Raw genomic sequence first — 20,169 nt, forward strand, 5'->3', positions numbered from 1 at the left:
GGCAGCTCGTCAGGAAGTCCAGGATCCAGTTGCAGAGTGAGGTGTTTAGTCCCAGAGTCCTTAGCTTAGTGATGAGCTTCGTGGGCACTATGGTGTTGAACGCTGAGCTGTAGTCGATGAACAGCATTCTCACATAGGTGTTCCTTTTCTCCAGGTGGGAAAGAGCAGTGTGGAGTGCGATTAAGATTATGTCATCTGTGGATCTGTTGGGGGGCCGGTATGCGAATTGGAGTGGGTCTAGGGTGTCCGGGAGGATGCTGTTTATGTGAGCCATGACCAGCCTTTCAAAGCACTTCATGGCTACTGACGTGAGTGCCACAGTGTGGTAATCATTTAGGCAGGTTACCGTTGCTTCCTTAAGCACAGGGACTATGGTGGTCTGCTTGAAACATGTTGGTGTTACAGACTCGGTCAGGGACAGGTTGAAAATGTCAGTGAAGAAACTTGATAGTTGGTCCGCGCATGCTTTGAGTATACGTCCTGGTAATCCATCTGGCCCAGCGGCTTTGTGAATGTTGACCTGTTTAAAGGTTTTGTTCACATCGGCTACCGAGGGCGTTATCACACAGTCATCCAGAACAGCTGGTGCTCTTGTACATGCTTCAGTGTTGCTTGCCTCGAAGCGAGCATAAAGGGCCTTCAGCTATTCTGGTAGACTCGCGTCACTGGGCACCTCGCATCTGGGTTTCCCTTTGTAGTCCGTAATAGTTTTCAAGCCCTGCCACATCCTACGAGCGTCAGAGCCGGTGAATCTTAATCCTGTATTGACGCTTTGCTTGTTTGATGGTTTGTCTGATGGCATAGCGGGATTTCTTCCAAGCGTTCGGATTAGTCTCCCGCTCCTTGATAGCGGCAGCTCTAGCCTTTAGCTTGATGCGGATGTTGCCTATAACCAATGGCTTCTGTACATACAGTCACTGTGGGGACGACGTCATCGATGTCCGTCCACTGACCACTGGAAATGAAAACATGCCATCCACAGTATTTTCAGATGGAAGTAATCAGATAACATTGAAAGGGTGTCCGTTCTCTTGCTTAGCCAGTGGCAGGGACTCTAAATGGCTTTTTCCACTGCTACAGCATCCTGTTTGGCCTCCGATGTGGCCATGCTCAATGTAAAGATAAGGGGTGAATACGGATATGAATGATTATTAATTATAAGGAATATGAATTCAGAGGGCAGAAATTATTAAAAATTAAAGCATTAGAACTCTCACTAAAGGCTTCAGTCATTCAAAAGTTATACTTAAATCCAAACTGGTTCTCTAGCAGATTAGTAAGAATGTCTCACCCCATGTTCAAGAATGGCCTTTTCCCCTTTATTCAGATTACAACCTCTCACTTTCTATTATCTGAAAATTAAATAATCTCTAAAATATTGCTATTTTTAAAACAAGCCGTAGAAAGTTGGTTGCAATTTCAGTTTAATACACCAGAAAAGACAGAACAAATATTACAACAAATATTATGGTTAAATTCAAATATACTAATTGCTAAAATAAAAAAAAATAAAAAAGAATAAAGAAAGGGGAACATTTTGTCAATTATTTCCTAATTGGGACTGGTGGAGTTATGTCACACATGCAGCTAACAAAATATGGAAATGGAAATGTCTGCTCTACTCAAAATTACAACCAGCTAATTGCAGCAAAAATGGAAGAGGCAAGTGGAAGGGGGAGAAAGTAAAAAACTTGTCTGTCGGCTATGCATTAAAGACCAGAATTGGTTAAATAAAATTGTGATTAATAAAAAAGTATACCAGTTGCATTTAAAGGACCAAAAAATATACGACTGTGCCATATAGATTGCAAAATAGTTGTGAAAAGTTTTTCGATGTACCGATTCCATAGCACATGGTTTATGAATTGATACACAAAACAATGCTGGATTCAAAACTTTGACTTTTTCTATTTAAATTATTATACAAAATTCTTTATGCATATTTGTATATATTTTCCTTTATTATGCTGGATTCAAAACTTTGACTTTTTCTATTTAAATTATTATACAAAATTATGTATGCATATTTGTATATATTTTCCTTTATTATTTTCCCCTAACCCAACCACCCCTCCCCTATTGGAGTAAACTAATGGACAACAACTTGTATGCTTCTACTTCCAGCTTATACATACTATATACATTTTTACGGACACAGTATAGTTAACTCTTGTAATATTTTGTTTGTTTTGTCGCATCCTTCTGCTCCACTCAACCCCTTCCCAATCTACAGAATCTCTGAACACCATCCAGTTTAGATTTCTCTTTGCCATATATTTTTCAACTGTGTTGTGATGTTTCACAAAAGTTCTGAAATGTTCTATTCTCATAGATTCTAGATATTGTAAATTAAAGATAAATTTTTTTTGCCAAGAGTGTTATTATATTATTAATCGATTGACTATGATTTTTTTAAATCAGCCAGCAGTGCTATTTGCAGAGTCAGCTCCAGGTAATTGTTACAATTCTTAAGCCATTCCTGAACCTGTGACCAAAAACATGCTACATATGGACAGTACCAAAACAAATGATCTAATGATTCTGTCTCTTCGCAGCAAAATCTGCAGAAATGGGATGGTTGTATCCCCCATATATATACAATTTTATTCGTTGCAAGAATTTTGTATAATAATTTAAATAGAAAAAGTCAAAGTTTTGAATCCAGCATTGTTTTGTGTATCAATTCATAAACCATGTGCTATGGAATCGGTACATCGAAAAACTCTTCCCAACTATTTTGCAATCTATATGGCACAGTCGTATATTTTTTGGTCCTTTAAATGAAACTGGTATACTTTTTTATTAATCACAATTTTATTTAACCAATTCTGGTCTTTAATGCACGGCCGACAGACAAGTTTCTTACTTTCTCCCCCTTCCACTTGCCTCTTCCATTTTTGCTGCAATTAGCTGGTTGTAATTTTGAGTAGAGCAGACATTTCCATTTCCATATTTTGTTAGCTGCATGTGTGACATAACTCCACCAGTCCCAATTAGGAAATAATTGACAAAATGTTCCCCTTTCTTTATTCTTTTTTTATTTTTTTTATTTTAGCAATTAGTATATTTGAATTTAACCATAATTTTGTTGTAATATTTGTTCTGTCTTTTCTGGTGTATTAAACTGAAATTGCAACCAACTTTCTACGGCTTGTTTTAAAAATAGCAATATTTTAGAGATTATTTAATTTTCAGATAATCGAAAGTGAGAGGTTGTAATCTGAATAAAGGGGAAAAGGCCATTCTTGAACATGGGGTGAGACATTCTTACTAATCTGCTAGAGAACCAGTTTGGATTGAAGTATAACTTTTGAATGACTGAAGCCTTTAGTGAGAGGTCTAATGCTTTAATTTTTAATAATTTCTGCCCTCTGAATTCATATTCCTTATAATTAATAATCATTCATATCCGTATTCACCCTTTATCTTTACATTGAGCATGGCCACATCGGAGGCCAAACAGGATGCTGTAGCAGTGGAAAAAGCCATTTAGAGTCCCTGCCACTGGCTTAGCAAGACAACGGACACCCTTTCAATGTTATCTGATTACTTCCATCTGAAAATACTGTGGATGGCATGTTTTCATTGCCAGTGGTCAGTGGACGGATTGAATCATTCAGCCATGAGTGTTTGGAATGGCTTCAAAAGGAGACAAGAATAACAGTTGATTCATGTTTTTGCCTTCAGGAGTTTAATTGAATCTCTGCCCCAGGGACACATCAGTTGTGCCAATGGCTTTACATTATGTCACAGTAGGTCTACCTTGATTTCCCATCATGATAAAAGTTGCAGTGATTCATGCTGGGAAACGGCCATGCAGGGAAACGGCTTGTGAACACATTTGATAGATGTAACTCACCTTTAAATGAATGTATTAATTTTCACTCTCTGTTTATGCTCATGTAATGTGTTACAATGTGTTATGTCCTTTTGTTTTCAGGAGCTCCAGGGCTGACTAAACTCATGGCAAAACTGCTGCCAATGACTGGAACGAATTGCAAAAATCACTGAAGCTGGAGTCTTATATCTCCCTCACTAACTTTAAGCATCAGCTGTCAGAGCAGCTTACCGATCATTGCACCTGTACATAGCCCATTTGTAAATAGCCCACCCAACTACCTCATCCCCATATTGTTATTTATTTTTTGCTCCTTTGTACCCCAGTGTCTCTACTTGCACATTCATCTTCTGCACATCTATCACTCGAGTGTTTAATTGCTAAATTGTAATTACTCCGCCACTACGGCCTATTTATTGCCTTACCTCCCTAATCTCACTACATTTGCACACACTGTATATAGATTTTTCTATTGTGTTATTGATTGTATGTTTGTTTATTCCATGTGTAACTCTGTGTTGTTGTATGTGTCGAACTGCTTTGCTTTATCTTGGCCAGGTCACAGTTGTAAATGAGAACTTGTTCTCAACTGGCCTACCTGGTTAAATAAAGGTGAAATAAAAATACATTTTAAAATTTAAAAAAAACAAGAGATCATGATGTGGACGATGGTTAAAATACCAATCCAAATATTTACCCTGAATCCTCCATTTCTCTCTCCACCCTTTGTCCGCTGTGTCACCAGTTTTGAAGTGCTGTCGAGATGAAGGCCTATTATAACCAGAGGGATATCTCTGATCACCAGGACTGTCTGGAAACCACAGAGCCTACAGTATGTAACCCTAGACAGTGTTATAAACAGTTTGAGATATTACACAGCCCAGAGCACAAAAAACATTCCTGTATGTTAGGACGTGTTTAGCTCACGAAGGCCATTCTTTTTGATACAGTGCTGAGCTATCTGAGGACTTCCTCAGGGTTTTGAACTGAGCACTTTCTGCCCTTTTATCTACTTGACTTGCTGCCATACTGTAGTCTCTGTAAGGGAAGGAAGCTGGGTCGCAGATAAGCAGACTCCTTTATAATGTTAAGTTGCTGATAATAAACTGTCGTTAAATGGACTCTTTGGATCCTCCTCTGTGTCTTTTAATGACATGGCTACCCCTGCAAGTGTTTATAGTGCCTTATATTTCAAGAGGACGTGAAAGCTTAGTGGTAGAGCAGTGGTATAGAGTAAGGCCGTTGGCCATGTGTGTTCGAGAAGTGGGTGGATGTGACTACGTGTGCTGTCTCAGCAGCACACAGAAACCTCTCATGATGTTGAATACTACCCTCCCTCAATGATAATTGAGAGGATATCGACTTTGTCTCCTTGGATGAAAAGTTCAACAGTCATGGGGGGGCATGTCTATTAATCTGTCCATCTGACTGTGAGAAGACAGGCATTCACTGGGAATTTGAGTGGCATTTCAGTATGTTACCATAATTGATCACAACAATGCCAAAGTTCGTAAATAGGACTTGGAGAGTCTTCTCTGAACAACAGGCCATCGATACCCGTCACATTAAATCCGCTCAAAGCCAATCAGTCTGTTATGGACCTAGTGTAATAAAACTGATGTGGTGCATACAGAAAACATTAAATACAAAAACATTACATGTGAAGGAGAATATGGAGAGGTTGTGGTATTTATTTTCAACTTCCAGTCTTTGCTTTGTTTCTTGCTTTTCGTGATGATAAAACTCCTCGCTGCCTTTTCAGGACTGAAGTGGTCTTGTCTTCAGCTTGTTTTAGATAATGCACGATGAACTCACATTTGACAGATCCAATTTGGTCCTTTTGCATTGAAGGACTTTCTAAAAAGCCAAATGTCCATGCAAAATGTTAAATAGATGCAGAAAGTCCATTTCATGTGCCAGTTTGCATCTGAGTAAAGTCAGAATGACCTCAAAAGCATTCTCTAGCATTTCCATCAAAAAGAGGACACATCGATCCACACTGTAATTTGCTGTGTATGTGTTCTACAGTGGCTGCTGTATGTTTGGGTTATGTCATAAAGAAACATCCCAACATAAGCACTGAACCTGATAGGTTGTCAGGATGTTCACACTCCCCTGTCCTGACTCCTGAGTCCAGTTATCCCCTGTCCTGACTCCTGAGTCCTGTTATCCCCTGTCCTGACTCCTGACCATCTCGTCCAGTGGTGGAGTCCAGTTATTTCAGGGCAACAGCCCCTCCTCCCCACTCCCATTATGTGCAATGGCCCAATGCACCATATTTCCCAGCAATACTGTACGTCATCACGACCTTGTATAAATAAAATAACTGACTCGGAGACCCAATAACGGTCAATGCCCTTTGATCAGTGCGTCACCTCATAGTGCAGTTCTACTGACAGCAATGTGGTGAGTTCACTCCGCTCCACTCCACTCCTTGGGGCGGCACGTACCCTAGTGGTTAGAGTGTTGGGCCAGTAACTGAAAGGTTGCTAGATCAAATCCCTGAGCTGACAAGGTAAAAATCAGTCATTCTGCCCCTGAACAAGGCAGTTAACCCACTGTTCCTAGGCTGTCATTGTAAATAAGAATTTGTTCTTAACTTACTTGCCTAGATATATAAAGGTTAAATGAAAAAAATGTGTCCTCACTCCAAAGTAACTGCCTGCTGGAATCCTCTGCTGTCTTTCATGGCCATGCGGTTTCTATAGACTTTACTGCTGGAATCACTAAGTCCCTCTCCCCCATATTCTTTACAGTTCATTGTGTAGCAGCTTCTAGAAACTGCCGATCCCTGTGGTACAGAGTTAAATGCTACGGTATTATGGGCTCATGGGTCTTATGTCCTATCCATGTTAATTCAGTCTGATATCACAACCAACACATAGCTTCAGTCTATCCCCCAACAGTGAGCCTCCTACCTGAGATGTGGCTTTCAATGTGCAATGAGAAGACAGAGGGAGGGAAGCACTGGAGTCTTGATGGGAAAGACCAGTTCCCCAATAGGCTACATTAACCAAACTCTAAACCACAACCCACACCTCTCAGTGTGTGTGTGTGTGTGTGTGTGTGTGTGTGTGTGTGTGTGTTGGAGCTAATGCCTGAACTGAACTATAACCTTAAAAATGTGACGTTTGGAAGAACATAGAAATTTGACGTTTGTGGAACACGGATGAATGTCTATTTCTGACGTGAGACTGTGAGAGCTAGTTACTCTAAGCATCCATAATATATGATGCTTATTGCATTTATATGCCAGAGAATATTGCTGAAATACATGTAGTCTCCACATGTATTGTAGACAAGGTGTGCACAGATACCTACAGTAAACTGAGTGCTCTCTTGTATTACTGTTTCTTAATGATGACGATTGAATATGAAGACAATTCATCACAATTATCACTCCTACCCTTTCAGACTTAGGCTACCGTTGTACATGTTAACTCACTCAAATCATCCGTCCATAATTTGTAAACATGTGGCCTTTTGTCCTGGAATGCCTGACTCCAGTAGGCCTCACATAACACCTCTTCGCTGTTAGCATAGCTGGTCCCTCAAGTCACTCTGATATAATGACATCACCACAAAACAACATTCCTGGGAAGAAGCCTCGGACCCTGGTCTGTCCACATTCTCTACCTTCCCTCTATCAAAGGAAGGAAGGATGAGGGTAACAAGGGTAGGAGAGGGAAGAGCAGTGGGTGAAGAGGATGAGGAGGATGACTCGGCTCTCCTCACGGCTCCTCTGCCGGACGCAATAGCACAGATCAGCTGGGATTCTCATCAGAAGAGTTTAGGATTATTACCACATGCTACACATCAGGCCCAGTGCTGCTCAGGCATTAACACACACACACCGCATTGGGATTCATCGTCTGCACAGACTGCCAGGTTGGAGCTGGATAGTGTACTCTCATTACTGTAATCCCCACTCCTATCACACAGGACTCCCATTTCCATGGCGTAGAAATATTCTACCGGAGAAAGACATTCGAGTTGATTTTTAATTCGATCGTTAAACCACTTCAAGGGTGTTGAAACAATGCAGGTGCTCAGACATTCCCCTATTTGCATGGGTTTGGGGTTTGGGGGTTTTACTTTACTGAGGTTATCAACCTTCCTCTAACCACCTATATCCTGTGTGCATCCAAACGTTCTCTCTGTCTCTCAAGCTCTATCTTCCTCCCTACACTTTCATTCTGCTTTACCCTCTTCATTATTCCTCCTTCTCATTCCCCTCTTCTCAGTGTCCATTAAAAACCAATCTCAGCCATGTGAGCTGGTTGTGGAGGCATGTTGTGGCGGCCATGTTGGATTTGGTCCTGTGCTGAGGGTCACTGCCAGAGTTTGTACTTCAGAGGAGGTGCCAAGCTCAGCCACAGCCAATCACCAGAGTGCATTCGCCAGCATAAACAATGCCAATTGGGGCTAATGGCGCTATGCCGTACGGGGTGAGGCAGGATATGGTGGGCTATAGTGAACCAGTAAAACACTCCTTGTGTAACAACCTGAAATGTCTCCACTTGAGTGGCAAAATAGCTAGCTTTAGTGTGGTGCGACTGGTTAATAAGAATATTTTAGGAAGGCGGTCACGTGTGTTTGCGAGTTCCCGAGTTCTAGTCTCTGTGTGAGCTAGAGCAGGAGGAAGAGGTATGGCTAAGCAAGCAGGCTGACGTCCACTATACTTACCTAAGAACAACTTCCGCTGAGGTGACTACAGAGGGAGTTTCAGGATATGAGCAGTTACAGGAGGATATGAGGATAGTGTGAGATTTAGTTAATTTAGCGTTTTTTCTTCTTACCCAGAGTCAGATGAACTCATGAATACCATTCTTATGACTTAGCGTGTAGTTTGAAGGAAGTTGCAAACTATTGTTAGCACAATAGCATTAGCGCAATGACTGGAAGTCATTCCAGGCTTCCAGGCATTGTGCTAATGCTAGTTAGCAATGGCTTGCGAAACTACCTTCAACTTCCTTCAAACTGCACACAGAGACATAAAAAATGTATCCATAAGCTGGCAAAGTAAAAATCTGTCGTTCTGCCCCTGAACAAGGCAGTTAACCTACTGTTCCTCAGTAGGCTGTCATTGTAAATAAGAATTTGTTCTTAACTGACTTGCCTAGTTAAATAAAGGTTAAATAAAAATAATAAAAATAAAAGTTCATCTCACTCTGGGTACGTAGGCAAAGGCATTAATTGCCAAAATATCGCAATATCCCTTTAAGATCCGAGTGACAAGTTACAACTATTTGTAGCAAACAGAGTGAACAGTGGAGTGAATGAGCCACTGCTTGCTCTTCATCATCTCCCTACAGTGCAGTGGCGTGCATCATTTATATTTCAGATGGTGTCAACCAAATTAATTTTCATACATTTTGGAGTAGAAATTCCTCTCAAAAAGGACCCCCACCACTACCGTTGCCACCTCTTCTGAAAAAAATCCTAGAGGAAACACTACGAGACGTTGATTCAACCGTGGAGAAACTCTGCTCTGGTGTAATTTTGTTATGTAAATTAGTAGGAGTGCTCCTGTGCTTGAGTGTATGCTGAAAGGGACAGGGGCGTGTGTCTGGCAGGACGCGTGGGGACTGGCAGAATTATCTGTACGTTTGCACAAAGCGCGCACCAACCTGACACTCGATGACTTGCAGTGATTCCCTTTCCTTGCTTGAGAAAGAGAAAAAGGCATTTTGAGAAATCCGCAACATTCCTCCCGGAACGTCTATGTCTGTATAGAATAGATGTGAGGTATTGGCTGCATCAGTCCAGACAGATATAATCATAGGATTTCTTGTTTTACTTCTAAAAAGCAGTAGCTTTTGCAAGCTAATTCTACTAAGGATCCATTCAATCAGATGATGTTCATTGTCAGCAGTACATGCTGATAATTATTAATTCATAATATAAATGCCCAGTTGGTAATGCATTTATATAAATCGTTTCTAAATAAATACTTGCTTGTCCTTTCTGGCAGTTATTTGCATTGTTCCTTGTCCTTTCTAGTCCCTCTCTGTGCTGTGTGAATAAACCAAGTGCTCCATCTTGTCCTGAAGTAACCTTGACCTCTTCTGTTGAGTTGCAAATGTGTACAGCTACCAGAGCGGAAAAGACTGATGCTTTGAGCTTCATGGGCATTAAAAACATTGGCCCCGGTCCCATAATAGGAAGTGACTAGTGGATATTGCCAAACAGAGAATTCGTTCCCACTTTACATCACAAGTGCACATACCTGAATGGCCACGAGAACTGAGACAAGCTAAAAAACCTTAATTCCCCAAAGAGATAGCGGAGGCAGATGCTGCAGCGTGGGTGCACGAGCGGAAATATTAAAGTTATTTATCCATGACTCATTCAATCCGGCTTCCACAAATTCTATATTGAGAATTAATCTCAGAACAACCCTTATGCTTGTAAAAAAAAAAAGGACACCTGTTACCCTCATAGCCAGAGTTCAAGACAGGCCTGCTCCCCTTAGACACGTGAAAAATACACAATGTATCCAGTGTCTTGTAGTCTGTCACAGTTAAAAGGCGAAGACACTGAGGGCATTGACACACAGCACATGATGGACTAAGAAGAGTGAGGTTAGACTACTGGTCATCTCACTGTAGAACAGGAAGTGTGTTAACATAATGGGAGTCCATGCCTCTCTGTTTAAAGAACCTCTGACTTAGTCAAGTTCAGTCTTAAGATAACATTGGAATTCCCTGATTATACAGGAAGCTTTCCACTTACTTTGCCACTCAGCATTTAATTGCTTTTTAAAATTATATTGTCTCTCTCTCATTGGATCATTACGCTTGGCGAGAGCCGACGTCATCATATATGATGGTTCCCTTAATTTTATATAACCAGACAGCTCAAGAGTCCCAAGACGCTACTACCCTTCAGCAATGTTGAAGCCTGTACATGTTCTGAAACAGTACCACCCATGTCAGTGTGGGAGACATCCACCCTCCCAACCACCTCATTATTAACAAGACTGCTGCTGCTGTAGTAAAACTCTCTTCAGACTAACGGGGAGGGAAACAAATGATATGAATAACCATGGCACTGATTCTAGACCTATAATGAGTACATCGTCAATATCCATCTCCATCTAGCCATCAGCAGCCTGTCCCCCTATCAAGCCTGAAGTGACAACATGATTTATTTTAAAGACATCTATTTTGCTGCAGTGCAAGCCGTGTGACAGGACGAGTATTTTGAGCAATGATATGAAGCTAATGATCTCATGTTTTCCCTTATGGCTGTGAGGCTGCCCAATAGGGAACTAGACCGCTGCACAGATTGGACAGCAGAAGGGAGGTTTGATGTCACAACAGGGAAGCAGAATATGATCAACAATACAAGGTAGAGGAAATGAAGTACAGAGAGTGAATAACATTACAGAACAAAGAACTGCTGATGGTGCAACAACAATGTTCCTTTTGCCAGAGATAATGCATTCGTATGCGATAATCCCACGTTACCTCATGCATCACCTACAGAATGATGATCTGTCTTCTGTTTCCAGCTGTTGTTTGTCTTTCTCCCTTTCCATTGGTATGGATGAATGAATATACATATTCAGGTGGGCTTCATTGGGTTGCTGTAGTGTAACTGGGGAGAACGGGCTCGTGGTAATGGCTGGAGAGGAATGAGTGGAATGGTATCCAGTACATCAAAGACATGGTTTCCAGGTGTTTGATGTCATTCCATTTGCTCCGTTCCAGACATTATTATGAGCCGTCCTCCCCTCAGCAGCCTCCACTGATCTGGTTGGTTAGCCATGTATGTCTGTCCATCACCCTCATTATATTTTATGTGCCAGTCAAAGCGTATTACATGTGTATCCCTTCAAAAAGGGCCTGTACAGTAGATGCTACCTTTGGAGTTTAAACAACGTTACTCTCCACAGCCAACTTCAGTTGCTGTAAGTTCCACTTTTTTTACCACACTCACGTTTCTTCCACTTTTAAATATCTTTCCAGACAGTACTTGTTTAACCCCCAGAAGTAGTCCTTAAAACCTGTTATTACCCCACAATCCCAGAGCAACGTCCCTGTACTTCCTTGAATATGTAAGATCTGAGGATAGTTAGACAAAGCAAGACGGACACCTCACATGTGTCGGGGCTGAGGCTTTATGGAATCAACAACAGAACAGGATTCATCAACAGTACCACAGTATGAGAGTGCTCTGAAAGGGGAGCAGCAGGAGATGATGCAATAACTTGAGCTCAACCAAACCCACTAGCACAAGTGTTTTTCTTAGAATGGAGGGAAATGAGAAACCTTACTGTCCACCAGTCTTTAGTAGCACATCTGGAGCACAGAGAGAGTACAATGACAAAGAAAATGTCAATGGTTGGATGAATTGATTAAATCCAATTTTAGACATAAAATGACATTACCATTAAAACACTTAATTTATTGCAGTGAGCTAAATCAGGGTCAACCAGAGTGATTTTTGGTAGTCTTAAACAAATCTACTTTGAAACAAAAGTATACACCTCACACACATGGTTATGGGCTTAAAAAAAGAAGACACCTGTACCATATCAGATATTGAGTTGAAATGTATTACATTTTGGAGTTTGCACTCTAATATTTCATTTTACATACATCACAAAAAACTGCAATATAACAAAACTGTTTGACATAGAAACATCAGATTTCTGTCAGGATTAAACAAATAATCTTTATTAATTATGAAATGATGAAAAATATAAATAACATTCTACCCATGAGGCCAAAGAGGGCGCTTTTGGTCATTGACTACAGGAAAGGGCTACAACATACAAGAAAATCAGAAGAAGGTGTAACATTAATGTGCATAATAACAACCTGGATCAGCCAATGAATACTGTAACAACTTCCCAATTTGTTCATTCCTATCAGAAGCACATTGAGAGACAAGTCTAGTGCATTGCATACTAAGACATTTAGTGAAGGGGGTGGTGGTTATTTAAGTGATAATGCCAGAGAAACCGTTGTTTGGAGGATTTATTGGCACGGGTGTTGTTAGGCTTTGTGGGCATTATCACTTTTATGCAACGGGTTACCAACATATTCAACTAATGATTGACATATTTTCATTAAAAACGTTATTTTGATGAACGTATTCATACTATTTCATCCTTATAGTTCTGACACAGAGGTAGCGTTGCTACCCAAACCTGCTAGTCATTCGTTCTATTGGTTCAGTTGCCAGAGACTCGACCCATTCGTTTAGAACATAGAACATTTGCTCTCTCACTAGGCCACTGTTCAGAATATATAGCTAACACAATCACTTCAAACTGAAGCTGGAATGACAGCAAACTAGCTGCATTTCGTGTTTTTCTACTGACATTTCTTTGTATATATCCATAAAAATGATGCTGATTCATGACTTCAACTGGCTGAGAAAAGCTGCCAGCCTGTCTCTCGTCCCGACTCCGACACGTTCATTATCATAGGACAGCTATAGATCGAATTTCAATATTGAAACAATGTTGGAAATGTCGGAGAGACAGACAGCAAGGTTATTACAAATCCCTGCTGTTGAAAACTAAAGGCTAGTCTGAAGGAAAGGGGAGATCTGATGACCAATTTACTCCTTTAACAAAGATAACCTTTTATCTACCAAGATCAGTTATTGTGTACAAGGCAGCACTTCCCTTCTTTGTTCCAGAAAGTACAAATTCTTCATGATGTACAGTAAGCAAAAGGAGCAGACATACCGTATAAACATAAAACATTATTTTATACAGTCACTTAAATGAATGTATAATTAAAACTCAACAGTGATTTATTGATCGCTGCTATTGAAGATATATATTGTGTGAGTGTGTGTGTGTGTGTGTGTGTGTGTGGTGTGTGTGTGTGTGGTGTGTGTGTGTGTGTGTGTGTGTGTGTGTGTGTGTGTGTGTGGTGTGTGTGTGTGTGTGTGTGTGTGTGTGTGTGTGGGGTGCGTGTGCCATTCTTCCACATCTAGTTCAGTGTATATTTCTTCAAGGGAGCATCTTTTGTCATTCCAATCCCCTGGGTCTGTTGAACGTTGTACAAACTCCCTACAGTCCTGCTCTGTTTCTTTCCAGCTATTAGGCGGTCCATCCCCCCAATACCTGAAGTAGAAACAACACATAGAATCAAACTGTCAACTCTATCAGAGCCTACTACTCCAGTCAGTGATTTCTAATAGACACAGCACTCTTCAAATGTCTTACTTGGTGGTCAGTGGTGTGCCAAACACCCATTTCCAGGTTCCCTCATCAACTGAGTCAGTCAGAGACCAGTCCAAATTATTGGTTTGTTTACTCTATATATAAAGTATAACACTTTAATAAATATGTTATTTTGGCTGTATTTCTGACCCAACTGGTACTTGGGAGACTTGACTAGGAAAATACTCTCTCTCTCTCTCGCTTGCTCTCTCCTTCTGTTGTTTATGATCACAAGGTGTGCTTCTCTCCCTAGACAGTCCTGTCTGCACTTCTCCCAGGTTTAAGCCGCAATAGAGTTCAGGAAGTAACAGCTGGATTCAAACTTCTTCTAGAAAAAACATGACGCAGATATTGCACTTCTAATGAAGTAGTTAGTCATTTGACTTCATTGCTCTTCATTTTCAGCCTTTCTGTTTCTCTTTGTAGCTGGTCTCTGTCTTTAGTCTGGGTTTTATAACTGGTCTGTAGCTGGTCTCTCTCTTTAGTCGGAGTGCTATAATTTGTCTGTAGCTGGTCTTTGGTCAGAGTGTTATGACTGGTCTGTAGCTGGTCTCTCTCTTTAGTCAGGGTCCTATAATTAGTATTGAACTGGTCTCTGTCTTTAGTCTGGGTGCTATAATTGGTCTGTAGCTGGTCTCTGTCTTTAGAATTGGTCTGTAGCTGGTCTCTCTCTTTAGTCGGGGTGCTATAATTTGTCTGTAGCTGGTGTTTCTATGTCAAACAGTTTTGTTATATTTCAATCTTCTGTAATGTAAATAAAGTGTAATATTGAGATGCAAACTACAAACTGAATACATTTCAACTCTATATCTGACATGGTGCAGGTGTCTTATTGTTTTAAGCCCATAACCATGTGTGTGTTTATTTCAAAGTAGATTTGTTTAAGACTACCAAGAATCCCTCTGATTGACCCTGATTCTGCAGTAAAATGTTAAACCAGAGATGTTTCTTATCCCTCTAAACACCAGGTTATATTAACCTCAAGTATCAAATCTTTATTAAAATAAATTAAAGATGAAAATGACTTATAGCAAGGAACAATTCTGAGAGGGATTTCAGGAGAGTGACTTGAGTCTGCTTATGGAGCATTTCCTTTTGATTTCACAATATCTGCGTCTGCATAATAATGCAGAACGAAGAGAGAAAGAACAAGAAAGAGAGAGGGAAGTCAAACAATTAAATAGTAAAGTATGAGTGAGAGAGGAGGAGAAGTGCCATTGACCAGTACAGCGCCAGTACAGTAGAAAATAAATCTTCGTTCGACCATGAACTGCACTTTGGCTTCTAAAGAACTATGACCTCTCTTAAATCCTATGCAGCACCTTTCCTGGGAAATCACACTATCTTGACTTCTAGCTAACCACAAGGCTTCAGACAGATGGATCGTTTCTTACTACTCATCACATTTGATGGGTACGCCCAAATCAACCACAAGTTACTTAAATCTCAACCCACCATCCAATGGTATATTATTACTTCATAATTGTTTTACCAAATAACGTTATGATGATGTTGGCACAAAATGTACTGTATTTTGGACTATAAAACACGTTTGGTGACCAGGATCTTGCATTTGGTGCTCGATCAATACATTTCAGTACAGTAGGTTCATCATATTACTTAAATCCACACAAGTGCAATATATTTGGATTAATCAATTTTCAAATGTCAAGACCATGGTAAGAATTATTTCCATTGCATTTGTTATTTTGTATTCATTGTCTGATTATTTTGTGGGCTAATGTGTCACTGAGGGTCTGAGAAGCTGTCTGTTTCTGTGTGCTTATTTGGCATGCTAGTATATTTGACTTTTTTAGCTTCAGTGTTTTTGGTTAAAGTGTTGATAGACAAACTTTGCCAATAGATACTCTACATGTGAGGCCATCAGATTTTCTGAATGTAGACCTAAAGTACTGCAAAGTACAGACACAGTATCTGAACATATGTGTACAGATACCTGAGGAAATCTTTACAAACACAGGTAGAAGACAATGATTCCAGCACAATGAAGATATTGGATATTGATGACGGCACGTATAGCATGACCAGAACAAGAGATGGCGTTAAATATTCAGGTACCAACACACACACACTAGTGGTGCGGGTCTGCATTTGTTAATAATCCATCTGCAACCACCTGACTATATGTGATAATGTCACGTCCTGACCAGTATAAGGGTTATTTGTTATTGTAGTTTGGTCAGGACGTGGCAGAGGGTATTTGTTTTATGTGGTTCGGGGTGGTGGTTTATTTAGTAGGGCGTTTGATTTATTATTTCCGGGTTTTGGTTTATGTTCTATGTTTTGTACTTCAATGTTCTTTCTGGGTTGGTGTATTTCTATGTGTAGGTTAATGGGGGGTTGGACTCTCAATTGGAGGCAGGTGCTTTCTCGTTGCCTCTGATTGAGAGTCCTATATATGGGTAATTGTTTGGTTTAGTGTTTGTGGGAGATTGTTTCTTGTTTTGCCTGTGTGAGCCTTACAAGACTGTTTTGTGTTTCGTTTTGTTGTTTTTGGTGTTCTCTTGGTTTAAAATAAATGATAAGATGAGCATCCACATTCCTGCTGCGTTTTGGTCCTCCATTCCAGACGACAACCGTGACAGATGAAGTGAAAATCTGGAGGACCGTACCCGACCCTAACCCACTAATATAAAAAATGCATCATAGGCTATAGTCAGAGACAGCAGAAAGATTTTTTGACATGATTTAGAAATGTTTCTGCTTTTAATTTCCAGACATTTTGGTAGGCTAATTGTTAGTCAACTTGTCTATAATTAGATGCATGCAGCTTCTCTTCTGTCATTATACTGTATGTTGCCCTAGAACAGGGCTTCCCAAACTTGGTCCTGTGGCCCCGTTGGGTGCACGTTTTGATTTTTGCCCTAGCACTACACAGCTGATTCAAATAATCAAAGCTTGATGGTGAGTTGGTTATTTCAATCAGCTGTATAGTGCTAGGGCAAACACCAAAAGGTGCACCCAGGGGGGCCCCAGGACTGAGTTTGAGAAATCCTGTTCTAGGAGACTAAATAAACCCTTGCTCACCAGAGTAATGTCATACATCTATAGAATTAATGCTTCAATCTTGTTGAGATTGATCAAGTTCTCTCTGTCAAACGTTTAGGGACCGGGGAGAAAATGCAATAATCAAAAAGAAGTGAAAGATTTTCTGTGCAGAAGTTCCAAATGGCATCAGTTTGACTGGTTGTAAGGAAATAAAAAACTGTGAAAATGACCCAATATGTTTCTAATAAGATTTCAGTTTGGCTTGGATGCATATTTTATGTAGTTGAAATACTATCAGCTTTTAGGATGGCAATAAAGATAGCACCTCTACAGCATTGGAGGCTGCTGAAGGGAGGACGGCTCATAATAATGGCCGGAACAAAGCAAATGGAATGACATCAAACACCTGGAAACTATGTGTTTGATGTATTTGATACCATTCCACTGATTCCGCTCCAGTCATTAGTATACACTGTGTATAGAAAACATTATTTCCATAACATTGATTGACCAGGTGAATCTAGGTGAAAGCTATGATCTCTTATTGATGTCACTTGTTAACCTCTATGGGCTAGGTGGGACGCTAGCGTGCCACCCGTGGTGCACTCCATCAACAGCAGGTGCATTTCAAGAGCGGCAAATTTGAATCCAAATAAATGTCAAAATTCAAATTTTTCAAACATACAACTATTTTACACCCTTTGAAAGATAAACATCTCCTTAATCTAACCACGTTTTACGATTTCAAAAAGATTTTACGGCAAAAGCATTAATTTAGAGTATGTTAGGACAGTACATTTACAAGAGTTGTGTGTAATGTTTTGTCAAGTCAAAGACAGGGTCACCAAAACCATAAAACCAGCTAAAATGATGCACTAACCTTTTACAATCTCCATCAGATGACACTCCTAGGACATTATGTTAGACAATGCATGCATTTTTAGTTCTATCAAGTTCATATTTATATCCAAAAACAGCGTTTTACTATGGCATTGATGTTGAGGAAATCGTTTCCCTCCAATAACCGGCAGTCAAGTCAGCGTCACAAATTAAATAATTAAAATTAGAAAACATTGGTAAAATATTATATTGTCATTTAAAGAATTATAGATTTACATCTCTTGAACGCAATCAACTTGCCAGATTTAAAAATAACCTTACTGGGAAATCACACTTTGCAATAATCTGAGCACTGCGCCCAGAAAAATACGCGTTGCGATACAGACTAGACGTCATGTTGGGGAGATCTAAAATCGAAAATACTATGTAAATAATCCATTACCTTTGATTCTCTTCATCAGATGTCACTTCCAGGTATCACAGGTCCATAACGAATGTAGTTTTGTTCAAAAAAGCTCATCATTTATGTCCAAAAATCTCCGTCTTGTTAGCACATGATCTAAGCCAGCCGGACTTCTCGTCATGAACGAGGGGAAAAAATATATTTACGTTCGTTCAAACATGTCAAACGTTGTATAGCATAAATCATTAGGGCCTTTTTTAACCAGAACATGAATAATATTCAAGGTGGACGAATGCATACTCTTTTATAACGTATTGGAACGAGGGTACCCAACATGAACTCGCGCGCCAGGTGTCTAATGGGACATCATCGTTCCATGGCTCTTGTTCGGTCAGATCTCCCTCCAGAAGACTCAAAACACTTTGTAAAGGCTGGTGACATCTACCAAAATATTCCTCAGCCCCTGTGTTTTTCAATGGGATAGGTTTAAAGTCAATACAACACATCAGGTATCCACTTCCTGTCAGAAAATGTCTCAGGGTTTTGCCTGCCAAATGAGTTCTGTTATACTCACAGACACCATTCAAACAGTTTTAGAAACTTTAGAGTGTTTTCTATCCATATATAATAAGTATATGCATATTCTAGTTACTGGGTAGGATTAGTAACCAGATTAAATCGGGTACATTTTTTTTATCCAGACGTGCAAATGCTGCCCCCTAGCCCTAACAGGTTAAATCCACTTCAATCAGTGTAGATGAAGGGGAGAAAGACAAGTTATGATGTAGGCTACATTTTGACTCTGGAAGAGGAGTGGAGAAATATAATGTATTTCTTTCAGCATCTTGAGAGAATGCAGACGCGCAGTTACACATGGAGTATACCAAACATTAGGAACACCTTCCTTTTGCCATCAGAACAGTCTCAATTCGTTGAGGCATGCACTCTACAAGGTGTCGAAAGCGTTCCACAGGGATGCTTAACTCCAATGCTTCCCACAGTTGTGTCAAGTTGCTTGGATGTCCTTTGGGTGGTGGACCATTCTTGATACACACAGGAAACTGTTGAGTGCGAAAAACCCAACAGGTTGCAGTTCTTGACACAAACCGATGCGCCAAGTACCTACTAGCATACCGCCTTCAAAGGCACTGAAATATTTTGTCTTGCACATTCGCCTTCTGAATGGCACACACACACAATCCATGTCTCAATTGTCTCAAGGCTTAAAATCCTTCTTTAACCTCTCTCCTCCCTTGCTTTCAACGAGAATGACAGATCTGTAACTCGCATTTCAATGCGAATTTGGTTGGGTTGCCCAAAAAGTTACATATTGCAGATTTAACTTTTTCTGCCCGTTCCCAAAAGCATTTGGTGATTGGCATGTAGGCAATTTGGCGTGAGTACAGTTAGGCCATATAGGTTAGGCTTGCACATTAATGCCAGACAGTCTAAAATAATTGGGGAAAAACTAAATGTATAGACATAAATTGCACAAAAAATGTATACATTTATGGATGTTTTTAAGGAATTGTTTTCTCTTTATTCAACCATGAATTCCATGATCTAAAAATAAAATGAACAATGAATGTAATTGCAAAGATTGTATGATAATATCTTGTGATGTAGTACATTTTCAGTGGTGGAAGAGACCATACAAAGTTGCTGCATTGTGTCTGGGGCTGCTGTGTGTTCTCCTACTGGCTGGGATCATAGGCCTGTGTGTACACTGTAAGTTTAGTATGTTTTCACTAAAACATTGATCATCTTCAGTGACATAATTATTGATAAATGTTTTCAGTGTTTCACTGTTCCCCTAGTCACTGGTCAGCATTATTCTCCAGAGAGAGACCAGCTACAGACTAGCTACAACAACATGACTAAAGAGAGAGA

General features: G+C 40.1%; 1 long non-coding RNA gene across 1 annotated transcript; it reads left to right on the plus strand.

Annotated features, from left to right (window-relative positions):
* The first annotated feature begins 15,229 nt into the window (after positions 1-15,229).
* Positions 15,230-17,942, plus strand: LOC106561443 (uncharacterized). The gene is made up of 3 exons (XR_001318790.3): positions 15,230-15,706; positions 16,009-16,102; positions 16,575-17,942. It is a non-coding gene; the product is annotated as an uncharacterized LOC106561443 (long non-coding RNA).
* Positions 17,943-20,169: the final 2,227 nt, after the last annotated feature.

Source organism: Salmo salar, chromosome 10 (genome assembly GCF_965601325.2).
Source record: "Salmo salar chromosome 10, fSalSal1, whole genome shotgun sequence".
Taxonomy (NCBI): domain Eukaryota; kingdom Metazoa; phylum Chordata; class Actinopteri; order Salmoniformes; family Salmonidae; genus Salmo; species Salmo salar.